The sequence below is a fragment of the Symphalangus syndactylus genome, chromosome 4 (assembly GCF_028878055.3).
Source record: "Symphalangus syndactylus isolate Jambi chromosome 4, NHGRI_mSymSyn1-v2.1_pri, whole genome shotgun sequence".
Taxonomy (NCBI): domain Eukaryota; kingdom Metazoa; phylum Chordata; class Mammalia; order Primates; family Hylobatidae; genus Symphalangus; species Symphalangus syndactylus.
This window is the reverse complement of record NC_072426.2, coordinates 12275170-12288113: the sequence shown is the minus strand read 5'-3', so window position 1 is coordinate 12288113 and position 12944 is coordinate 12275170.

The window sequence follows — 12944 nt, the reverse complement described above, 5'->3', positions numbered from 1 at the left end:
TTCTCCCTTAGCCTGTGTTCTTAAGAACTTAAAATGTCTTCAACTCTCACCTGACCTAAAATCTAACCATCTCGCATCTTATTTTCTTCTGCAATGCCGCTTGACCCCAATACAAACTCAACAGTAGTTCCAAATAGCCGGAAAACAGCACTTTCAATTTTTCCATCCTACAAGATCTAAAGAATTCTTGTTGTAAAATAGGCAAACTGTCTGTGGTGCCTGATGTCCAGGCATTCTTTTGCACATCAGTCCCTCTCTAGTCTCTGTTCCCAATGCAACTCATCCCAAATCTTCCTTCTTTCCCTCCCACCTGTCCCCTCAGTCCCAACCCCAAGCGTTGCTGAGTCTTTCTAATCTTCCTTTTCTACAGACCCATCTGACCTGTCCCCTCCTCGCCAGGCTGAGCTAGGTCCCAATTCTTCCTCAGCCTCTGCTCCTCCACCCTATAATCCTTTTATCACCTCCCCTCCTCACACCTGGTCTGGCTTTCAGTTTCGTTCTGTGACTAGCCCTCCCCCACCTGCCCAGCAATTTACTCTTAAAAAGGTGGCTGGAGCTAAAGGCATAGTCAAGGTTAATGCGACTTTTTCTTTATCCCAAATCTGATAGTGTTTAGGCTCTTTTTCATCAAATATAAAACTCCAGCCCAGTTCATGGCTCATTTGGCAGCAACCCTGAGATACTTTACAGCCTTAGACCCTAAAAGGTCAAAAGGCCGTCTTATTTTCAATATACATTTTATTACCCAATCTGTTCCCAACATTAAATAAAACTCCTAAAATTAAGTTCTGGCCCTGAAACCCCACAACAGGACTTGATTAACCTCCCCTTCAAGGTGTACAATAATAGAGTAGAGGCAGCCAAGTAGCAACATATTTCTGAGTTGCAATTCCTTGCCTCCACTGTGAGAAAAACCCCAGCCACATCTCCAGCACACAGGATCTTCCAAACGCCTAAACTGCAGTGGCCATGCATTCCTCCAGAACCGCCTCCCCTAGGAGCTTGCTACAAGTGCCAGAAATCTGGCCACCAGGCCAAGGAATGCCCGCAGCCCAGGATTCCTCCTAAGCCATGTTCCATCTGTGCAGGACCCCACTGGAAATCTGACTGTCCAACTCACCTGGCAGCCACTCCCAGAGCCCCTGGAACTCTGGCTTAAGGCTCTCTGACTCCTTCCCAGATCTTCTCGGCTTAGCGGCTGAAGACACGCTGCCCGATCACCTCGGAAGCCCCACAGACCATCACAGACGCCAAGCTTTAGGTAACTCCCACAATGGAAGGTAAGTCCATCCTCTTTTTAATCAATATGGAGGCTACCCACTCCACATTACCTTCTTTTCAAGGGCCTGTTTCCCTTGCCTCCATAACTGTTGTTAAGTATTGACAGCCAGGCTTCTAAACCTCTTAAAACTCCCCAACTCTGGTGCTAACTTAGACAGTAGTGTTTTAAGCACTCCTTTTTAGTTATCCCCACCTGCCCAGTTCCCTTATTAGGCTGAGACACTTTAACTAAATTATATGCTTCCCTGACTATTCCTGGACTACAGCTACATCTCATTGCCACCCTTCTTCCCAATCCAAAGCCTCCTTTGCGTCCTCCTTTTGTATCCCCCCACCTTAACCCACAAGTATAAGATACCTCTACTCCCTCCTTGGCAACCGATCATGCATCCCTTACCATCTCATTAAAACCTAATCACCCTTACCCCGCTTAATGCCAATATCCCATCCCACAGCATGCTTTGAAAGGATTAAAGCCTGTTATCACTCGCCTGCTATAGCATGGCCTTTTAAAGCCTATAAACTCTCCTTACAATTCCCCCATTTCACCTGTCCTAAAACCAGACAAGCCTTACAAGTTAGTTCAGGATCTATGCCTTATCAACCAAATTGTTTTGCCTATCCACCCCATGGTGCCAAACCCGTATACTCTCCTATCCTCAATACCTCCCTCCACAATCCATTATTCTGTTCTGGATCTCAAACATGCTTTCTTTACTATTCCTTTTCACCCTTCATCCCAGCCTCTCTTCTCTTTCACTTGGACTGACCCTGACACCCATCAGGCTCAGCAAATTACCTAGGCTGTACTGCCACAAAGCTTCACAGACAGCCTCCATTACTTCAGTCAAGCCCAAATTTCTTCCTTATCCATTACCTCTCTCAGCATAATTCTCATAAAAACACACGTGCTCTCCCTGCCAATCATGTCTGACCAATCTCTCAAGCCCCAAACCCTTTTACAAGATAACAACTCCTTTCCTTCCTGGGCATGGTTAGATACTTTTGCCTTTAGATACTTGGTTTTGCCATCCTAACAAAACCATTATATAAACTCACAAAAGGAAACCTAGCTGACCCCATAGATCCTAAATCCTTTCCCCACTCCTCTTTCCATTCCTTGAAGACAGCTTTAGAGACTGCCCCCACCCTAGCTCTCCCTGACTCATCCTAACCCTTTTCATTACACACAGCTGAAGTGCAGGGCTGTGCAGTCAGAATTCTTAAACAAGGACCGGGATCGCGTCCTGTAGCCTTTTTATCCAAACAATTTGACCTTACTGTTTTAGGCTGGCCATCATGTCTCCGTGCAGTGGCTGCTGCCACACTAATACTTTTAGAGGCCCTTAAAATCACAAACTATGCTCAACTCACTCTCTACAGCTCTCATAATTTCCAAAATCTATTTTCTTTCTCACACCTGATGCATATACGTCCTGCTTCCCAGCTACTTCAGCTGTACTCACTCTTTGTTGAGTCTCCCACAATTACCATTGTTCCTGGCCCAACTTCAATCCGGCTTCCCACATTACTCCTGATATCACATCTGACCCTCATGACTGCATCTCTCTGATCCACCTGATGTTCATCCCATTTCCCCAATTTCCTTCTTCCCTGTTTCTCACCCTGATCACACTTGGTTTATTGATGGCAGTTCCACCAGACCTAATCGCCACACACCAGCAAAGGCAGGCTATGCTATAGTACAAGCCACTAACCCGCCTCTTAGAACCTCTCATTTCCTTTCCATTGTGGAAATCTATCCTCAAGGAAATAACTTCTCAGTGTTCCATCTGCTATTCTTCTACTCCTCAAGGATTATTCAGGCCCCCTCCCTTCCCTACACATCAAGCTCAAGGATTTGCTCCTGCCCAGGACTGGCAAATTTGCTATTCTACTACTTCTCATGGATTATTCAGCCCCCCCGTTCCCTACACATCAAGTTCAAGGATTTGCCCCCCACCCAGGACTGGCAAATTGAAACTAAAATACCTCTTGGTCTAGGTAGACACTTTCACTAGATAGGTAGAGGCCTTTCCCACAGGGCCTAAGAAGGCCACCACGGTCATTTCTTCCCTTCTGTCAGACATAATTCCTCTGTTTGGCCTTCCCACCTCTATACAGTCTGATAGCAGACCAGCCTTTATTAGTCAAATCAGCCAAGCATTTTTTCAGGCTCTCAGTATTCAGTGAAAACTTTATATCCCTTACAGTCCTCAGTCTTCAGGAAAAGTAGAACAGACTAATGGTCTTTTAACAACACACCTCACCAAGCTCAGCCACCAACTTAAAAAGGACTGGACAATACTTTTACCACTTCCCCTTCTCAGAATTCAGGCCTGTCCTCAGAATGCTACAAGGTACAGCCCATTTGAGCTCCTGTATAGATGCCCCTTTTTATTAGGCCCCAGTCTCATCCCAGATGCCACACCAACTTGAACTGTGCCCCAAAAAACTTGTCATCCCTACTGTCTTCTGTCTAGTCATACTCCTATTCACCATTCTCAACTACTCATACATGCCCTGCTCTTGTTTACACTGCCAGTTTACACTGTTTCTCCAAGCCATCACAGCTGATATCTCCTGGTGCTATCCTCAAACCGCCACTCTAAACTCTTAAAGTAAATAAATAATCTTTGCTGGCAAAGCTATGCTGAACCTCCTTAGGCACTCTCTAATTAAATATCCTAGGTCCTCCAAATTCTTAGTCCTTTAATACCTGTTTTTCGCCTTCTCTTATTCCATTTAGTTTTTCAATTCATACAAAACTGTAACTAGGCCATCACCAATAATTCTAAATGACAAATATTTCTTCTAACAACCCCACAATATCACCCCTTACCACAAAATCTTCCTTCAGCTTAATCTCTCCCACTCTAGGTTCCCACACCACCCCTAATCCTGCTCGAAGCAGCCCTGAAAAACATCGCCCATTATTTCTCCATACCACTCCCCAAAAATTTTCACTGTCCCAATACTTTACCACTAATTCATTTTATTTTTCTTATTAGTATAAGAAGACAGGAATGTCAGGCCTCTGAGCCCAAGCTAAGCCATCATATCCCCTGTGACCTGCACGTACACATCCAGATGGCTGGTTACTGCCTTAACTGATGACATTCCACCATAAAAGAAGTGAAAATGGCCTGTTCCTACCTTAACTGATGACATTATCTTGTGAAATTTCTTCTCCTGGCTCATCCTGGCTCAAAAGCTCCCCTACTGAGCACCTTGTGACCCCCACTCCTGCCTGCCAGAGAACACCCCCCCTTTTTCCTCTACCTACCCAAAACCTATAAAATGGCCCCACCCCATCTCCCTTCACTGACTCTCTTTTCGGACTCAGCCCGCCTGCACCCAGGTGAAATAAACAGCTTTATTGCTCACACAAAGCCTGTTTGGTGGTCTCTTCACACAGATGCAAGTGAAAAAACCCACAGTGAGATATCATCTCACCCTGCTTAGAATGCCTTTTATGAAAAAGTCAAAAAATAACAAACGCTGGCAAGGATGTGAAGAAAGGGGAATGTTCATACTCTGTTGGTGGAAATGCAAATTAGAGCAATTGTTATGGAAAACGATATAACTTCCAAAAACATTAAAAAGAGACTTACCACATAATCCAGCAATCCCACTACTGGGTGTATATTCAAAGAAAATTTCATCAGTATCTCAAAGAGATTTCTGCACTCTCATGTTTATTACAGCACTATTACAATAGCCTAGAATCAACCTAAGTGTCCATCGATGAATGAATGAAGAAAATGTGGCATATATGCTGTATTTGGCCATTCTTGCATTGCTATAAAGAAATACCTGAGATTGGATAATTTATAAGAAAAGAGACTTAATTGGCTCCTGGTTCTGTGGGCTGTGCAGGAAGCATAGCGCCAACATCTGCTTTTGGGGCCTCAGGAAGCTTGAGAACTTGTTCACTATCATGAGGATAGCACCAAGCCATGAGGGATCCACCTCCATGACCAAAACACCTCCTACCAGGCCCCATCTCTAACAGTGGGGATTACAATATAACATGAGATATGGGTCAGGACAAATATCTAAACTATATCATATGCACATTTGGCCATAAAAAAAGGATAAAATCATGTCATTTGTGACAACATGAATGAGCATAGAGGACATTGTGGTAAGTGAAATAAGCTAACCACAGAAAGACAAATATCACATGATCTCATTCATATGTGAAATCTAAAAACACTGATCTAATAGAGAGTAGAAGAGTGGTTACCAGACTGGGAAAGATAGGGAGGAGAGGTTTTAACAATGTGTCATGTATCAAAATACGACATTGTACCCCATCGACATGTGAAATTATCATGTGTCCACTTAATAAAAAAAAGAAAATGGAAGAGTCAAGGTACTGGGGCACTCGAAGAGACAGAAGAGAATGTGAATTGGCAGTAAGGAAGAGAGAGTCTGAAAGATCAGGTCACAGAGTGGTATATTAAAGTTTATAACATTAGAAATCAATTTTTAAGTTATTGAAAAGTTAAGTTTATAGTCATGAAAGTGAGTAGCTCAATTGAAGTGAAAGTAAAAGTCAATGAAAGATTAAATTCGAAAATATATTGCTTGGCATTTAGTAGTTACTTCAGAAATATTAATAAATCTTAAGAAAATTAAGAACACCAAAGCATTCATTGTGGGCCATCATCATAATATGAATTTATGTGGTAATCTTTTATTCTTTCTAGTGAAGGGAGTAATTCAACAGTCTTGATTATAGGTTAGAAAATGATTTCTCCAGGTGTGACCCACTGACCACATTCATTGTATTTGAATTGCTTGAGCAACTTGTTTCAGGAGAAAATGGAAAGATTTTAAGATGCACCAACGAAATTATCACTGAGTGTCTTCAAGAAATCTCAGTCTTGTCTAGAATAACCTGGGTTATCTGTTTCTATGGGGTCTCTTTGCCTTTTGTTTTCTTTGTTATTTGCAGTCCTGTTAGTCGTAGATTACTGAGAGTAATGCAAATATTCTTGTCTATAGACATGCAAATGATTGATTTTGGTGGAAGTATAATTAATTTTCCTTTTTCCACCTTCCATCAAGAAGTCAGTTTTGAACCTATCAAGCAAATTTATTTCAGTGTTCCTTAGTGCCTAGATATGTGTGGCTCTTTTAATTTTCCATAAAACTCATTGTAACGTCTTACTGACTCCCTCATTAAATAAATGAGTTAAACAAAAATCTTAGACAAATGTTCATTTTATATTTGTAAGTCATAATTTACCCTACTTGTAGCAATTTTCCTTTAACACTCCTAAAAATACAGATTCCTATGCCCCATGCTAGACCTATTGAATCAAAATCTCAGGCCTAAGGCACAAGAATTTGCATTGCTAGTTAGCTTTTCAAGTGATTTTTAGGCATACTATATTGTATTAACCATTACCATTCTAATTCTTTAAACTTGAATTATTGTATTTATAATTCCAACTTCATCAAAGTAAACTTTTGGTTAGCACAAACGGTAGAAACCCCCTTATTCAGTAAGATTGGGACCAGTAATAAAAAGATTAATAACAAATTTAAGTTAGATGGAGGAATCATAAAAAGTATTAGATGTAAGTCCTTAAAACACCTTTAATTTAAAAGACATGTGTAAATGAATTTGCCAGTATTTTGATGACAAGGTCAAGGCCTTGCACGTATTCACTGAGTGGAGTTTCCTGTGGAAACTGTGGCGATGATATGTTGTCATTCATTTCTTGTTCACTTTCTGTGAAGACAACTGGGTTGAAGCAATCTGAAATCCTAGATTATACAATTTTTCCCATTTGTCTCTAGTTGTCTTGCCAACAGTTAAGCTGGCAGCAACTGTTTGAGTATCTCGTTTTCCCAACACATTTAGTTTATTTCTCAGAGAAACAACAACACTACTCTTGTTATACTCATTTTCTCAGTTTACATAATATTTATTTATTTTTTACTTTATTTTATTTTATTTTTGAGACGGAGTCTCGCTCTGCCACGCAGGCTGGAGTGCAGTGGTGTGATCTCTGCTCACTGCAAGCTCCACTTCCTGGGTTCACCTCATTCTCCTGCCTCAGCCTCCAAAGTAGCTGGGAGTACAGGGGCCCACCACCACGTCCTGCTAATTTTTTTGTATTTTCAGTAGAGACGGGGTTTCACCATATTAGCCAGGATGGTCTCGATCTCTTGACCTAGTTATCCGCCCGCCTCGGCCTACCAATATAATATTTAATTAAGTTGCATTACTCAAGAGCAAGAATAAATGGTGTAAACATATTTAGGAATGAACACAGCTTCCTCTTAGAAACTATACAATTTCTGTGATGGAAGGAGAAATGTAAAGGCATTAAAAGTAGCTCAAAGGCTTTCACTGTGCAGTGGACATCAGTCAATAAGTTGTACAGGGGTACCAGAAAGTGCTGATTGCAAATCAGTTAAGTGGAGGTCCGTTAAGGCAGCATCCACTGTATCTTAATTTGTAAAGTGAATGTTCTAAAACTGGGTTCACTTTTGCTATAAAGGACCAGATGATAAATATTTTAGGCTTTGCAAACCATACGGTCTCTATAGCAACCATTCAACTCTACCATTGTAGCAGGAAAGCACCACAGATCCGTGGATGTGCTCCAATAAAACTTTATTTATTAAAACAGGCAGCTGGTCTGAGGGCCATGTATATATCTTGCTGTTTCCATACAATTTCCTAACTTAGTAGGTCCCTGCCTTTTTAACCATCAAGGATTACTTTTAATCCTCTCCTCTGATTTTATGTTTCAAAAGCCTTAAGAAAAACCCACAAAATATATTTATTTTGTAATTTTGGGGGATTCTTATTTTATTAATAATTAATCAATGATATATAAGGCTACCCATTATGTCAGTATGAAATAATCAACATTACTAACTCTGATGACTTAGGTCTGTATACAAATAAAACGTATTCAACTATATATATAACTTAAAACCTGTATAGCTTTTTCTGGTGTAAATATATAACATTTCAAGATTTTTCAAGTATTAAATACAACTTTTGGGAATCCCCACACCTGGCTCCGTATGATGACATTCAAGAATTCTTTAGGATTCTGGGAATCTTAGAATGAAAGTCATTGTTCTGTAGGAATGAATGAATGAATGAATGAAAAAGAAAGGGAAGAAAAAAGAGCCTGTCTACTAATTGTAAATTAATCATCAATGAACGTTTATTTTATTAATAAATTTGTCAACTTTGGGTTGCCAAATCTAACAAGATACCAACATGGCGTTCATGGTGATCACACCTCTAGTCAAATTTTATTTTAGTTTATTGATTATACTATTAATATCACCCTGAAATACTCAAAACTTCTGTCTTAATTCTGTGAATAATTCACTTATTAATCACCCTATACACTACTTAATGAATGGAATGGTGCTTGGAATAAAGATAATTACAGGGCTAAAAGGTTTTTCTCTGAAGTCAGGGCATAGGATTTTGTTGTATGACTGGAATAAAACAATATTAATATTTTCTGCAACCAGTGGCTTTTGACTTAGTCGTCTATTAATATCTATCAATCACTAACCTCAGTCCTATTTCCTCCATTCTTCTTTTTCAATCATAAAACTTGTCCATTTTTTTCCATTAGATCTATGTTTCTCTTCTTTTCTTTTCATCCAAAACGGACATCAACTTAGTACAGATAGTGCAATTGATCCGAACCCTACAGAACTCACTGTTTCCATTTACATAACTTACATAAGTGTCAAGCTGAAATCACTGTCAAATTTTTTAATTCAAAATTTTAATTTAATCACATTTATTTATTCATTTATTAATTTATTTTGAAAATAATTTTAATTTGTATTTTATATTCAGGGGTACATGTGCCAGTTTGTTACATGGGTATATCTCATAATGCTGAGTTTTGGGGTATGAATGATCCCATCATCCAGATGCTGATTTGATGTGGTTTAACTTTGTGTCCCCACCCAAATTGTAATTCCCAATGTAGGGGGAATGACCTGGTGAGAGGTGATTAGCTCATGACGGCAGATTTCCACCTTGCTGTTCTTAGATGTTGAGTTCTCATGAGATCTGATGGTTTAAACATATGGCACATCCCCCTTGTCTCACTTGCTCTCCTGCCACCATGGTAGAATGTGCCTTGCTTCCTCCTTCACCTTCTGCCATGATTGTAAGTTTCCTGAAGCCTCCCAGCCATGCTTCCTGTACAGCCTGTGGAGCTGTGAGTCTGTTAAGCCTCTTTTCTTTATAAATTACCCAGTCTCAGATAGTTCTATGTAGCAGTGTGAGAACAGATTAATACATGAGCATAGTACCCAATAGTTAGTTCGTCAAATCTTGCCTTCCTCCTTCTCCCCTCTGGTAGTCCCAGTGTCTATTCTTTCCATCTTTATGTCCATGAGTACCCAGTGGTTAGCTCCCACTTATAAGTCAGATCATGTGGTATTTCGTTTTATGTTCCGGCATTAATTCACTTAGGATAATGGCCTCCAGCTGCATCCACGTTGCTTCAAAGGACATGATTTTGTTATTTTTATGGCTGCATAGTATTCAACGGTGTATGAAATGGCTTGGAAGATGGCCCCCATAAATCTCATGGTGAAATGTAATCCCCAGTGTTGGAGGTGGGGCCTGGTAGGAGGTGTTTGGGTCATGGGGGTGGATCTCTCATGGCCTGATGCCACCCTTGTGACAGTGAATTCTTTCAAGATCCTGTTGTGTTAAGGGTGTGTGGTACTTACTGCCACTCCCATTTTCTCTTGCTCCTGCTCTGACCATGTGATGTGCCAACTCCCTCTTTGCCTTCCATCATGAGTAAAAACTCCCTGGAGCCTCCACAGGCGCCATGCAGATGCCACCACCATGCTTCCTGTACAGCCTGCAGAGCTGTGAGCCAATTAAATCTCTTTTCCTTATAAATTACCCAGCCTCAGGTATTTCTTCATAGCAATGCAAGAATGGCCTAATAATACAGTGTAAGCATACCACATTTTATTGATCCAATCCACTGTTGATAGGCTGACTCCATGTCTTTGCTATTGTGAATAGTGCTGTGATGAACATTGAAGTGCATGTGTCTTTTTGGTAGAATAACTGATTTTCTTTGGGTTATATACCAGTAATGGAATTGTTGGCTTGAATGGTAATTCTATTTTTCAATTCTTTGAGAAATTTCCAAACTGCTTTCAACAGTGGCTGAACTAATTTACATTTGCACCAATTATGTGTAAATGTTCCTTTTTCTCCACAGCCTCCCAAGATCTGTTGTTTTTTGATTTTTTAATAGCAGCTATTCTGACTGGTGTAAGATGGTATCTCGTTTTGGTTTTGATTTGCATTTCTCTGATGATTGGTGATGTTAAGCCTCATCTTTGCCACAATAAAACTGGGAAAATACAGTGTTACTTGTCAAAACAAATTGTTTTACTTTGCTTTAAAAATAGTCGAGTAGTATATTTCTTCCAGCACAATTAAGAAGTAAACATTTAGAAATTTACAGTACCTTGCTGTTAAGTCTTTGCACAAATATACCAGTCGAACACAAAGGCCACCTTAAACTTTCATTTGAAATGAAAGACAATTTTTAAGAGGTTAAGGGCTAGTAAATTGTTAGTCCTGAAGTTAAATTAGCTCAAATAAATGCAAAGACTTTCCTTTAATTAAAGCCTTTTAAATGAACACTTTAAATCGTAGTTGGTTTCTCCCTCAAATCTTGTCCAAAGCCACTGTTTACAACTCAGTGTATCAAAGAAGGTTTCAGACATGATTATGAAGCTCCCTCAACTTACAATGTGCTATTTGCAACCTTAGATGGCTATCATTCTGGCTTTTCTACCTTTTAGCAACAATAAGCACACCCCTCCCATTTCTCCCCCACCCTGACTTACCCCTCTTTTCATTTAATATATAATTTTTCTCAGAGTGTTCTTACACATCTTTAACTGTAAATATGACAAAAGCACACAGTATAGTACATGTGTCACATGTATAAATGTTGTATCTAGTCATACAATTTTGCTTTTAAAAAAGAAATATTTTATTTTCAAAAAGCAAAGATTCTAGGAAACTTTTCTAGCTGCCAGTCAAAAAAACATAAATTCCTGGTTAGTTTCCCAAATTTGCCTGATCATAAGAACCACTTGTGATATTTGTCAAACACATGTATTCTGAGTCCCATACATGATCTCCTGAATCAGAATCTCCAGGTGAGAGGCCCGGGAATACACATTTTAAACAAACGTCCACAGTTATTATTATGATTAGTAAAACTTGAAAAAAATTTCATTAGGATGTTTATGACTGAACAACCTCACAAACATAGGAAAGTTACTGGAAAAAAATATGAGCAGAATTTCAGAATTCTGCCTTCGCAGAAAGTGTTTGTTCCCTCCTCTTTTTTTTTTTTTTTTTTTTTTGTTGGGGAGAGCCACAAGTTTATTATTAATGTAAGTTTTGGTTAAGACAAGTCAAATAGAAAAATCTTGGTCAGAGTTACTCAGGTAAGCTGCTCTCATGGTAAAAAGATAGTGCAAAGGCAATGGGCAACTTGGTAATGGCATCCCTCAATATGCTTAGCGCTTGAGTCTCCTGCTTCAATCTGGACTGGCTGCACATGTCCGGTTCACTGCTGTCATCTCATGATATCCCTTTACCAGCTACCTGGGAACTCCCTTAATCTGTTTACTACATCGAATCTCCTGTTCCCTGTGTCTTATATCTTCCTATGTCTTGATTTACTCTTCATATTTTGGTAAGCACCTCCTCCAGTAGCTTCTTGGGAAACTGTGCTTGGGGATTCATCAAGACCTGACTACTTATGTAACTCCCCAAAACCACAAACACCTGGGAGGGGTTGAAAATGATTTTAATGAAGAAGAAAAGCTGATGTTTAATTTCAAAACTGACAGTGAGAATAGAAGGAAGAGGCATGAATTTATCTTGATTCTAACACAAAGCATTGTATTTGAGTCTACAAACGAAATTGGTTTCTTTTTTATTTTTTGTAAGATTTGCCAAATTCTGTGCATATACAGAGGCTGGGCAAGAAAGAAAGAAATCCAGAAATATGGCATATGCCATCCCTTATTTATTTCCCCATGTGACTGGCCAACAGCTTCTTCACCTAGTTCCTGCTTCAAGCTGACTTTCTACTTCTCTATCGGAAATGGAGCTTCCCCAAAGCCTGCCTCAATGTCAGTTACCACAAGGCCTTTTTTCTATCTTATGCTCCTAAACTTCTACAATATTAAATTATATTATCCTTTCTGGAAACTCTCCTTCGCTTTGATTTCTATAACGTCACTCTAACTGTTTCATTTCTTCTTTTATAGACTCTCTTTTCTCTATCCCTTTACTGTAGACATGTTGTACAGCTTTGTTCTTAACCTTCTGATCTCTCCACATTCATTCCCTCAGAGCATGTATCCATTTTCTTGGTGTCGACCTTCCTATCTGATTATTACCATCAAGTAACGATGTTGGTGATGAGCATAGCTAACATCTCCTAGACATTTCCCATGTAGGTTATAATAAGCACCCTGTATAATTCGTACCATTTAATTCTTCAACCCTAAATGATACTATTACTAACCACATTGTAAGAGATGAGGAAACAGATTTTCATCAAAACCCTGGAAAGCCAACGTGAGAAACCCCT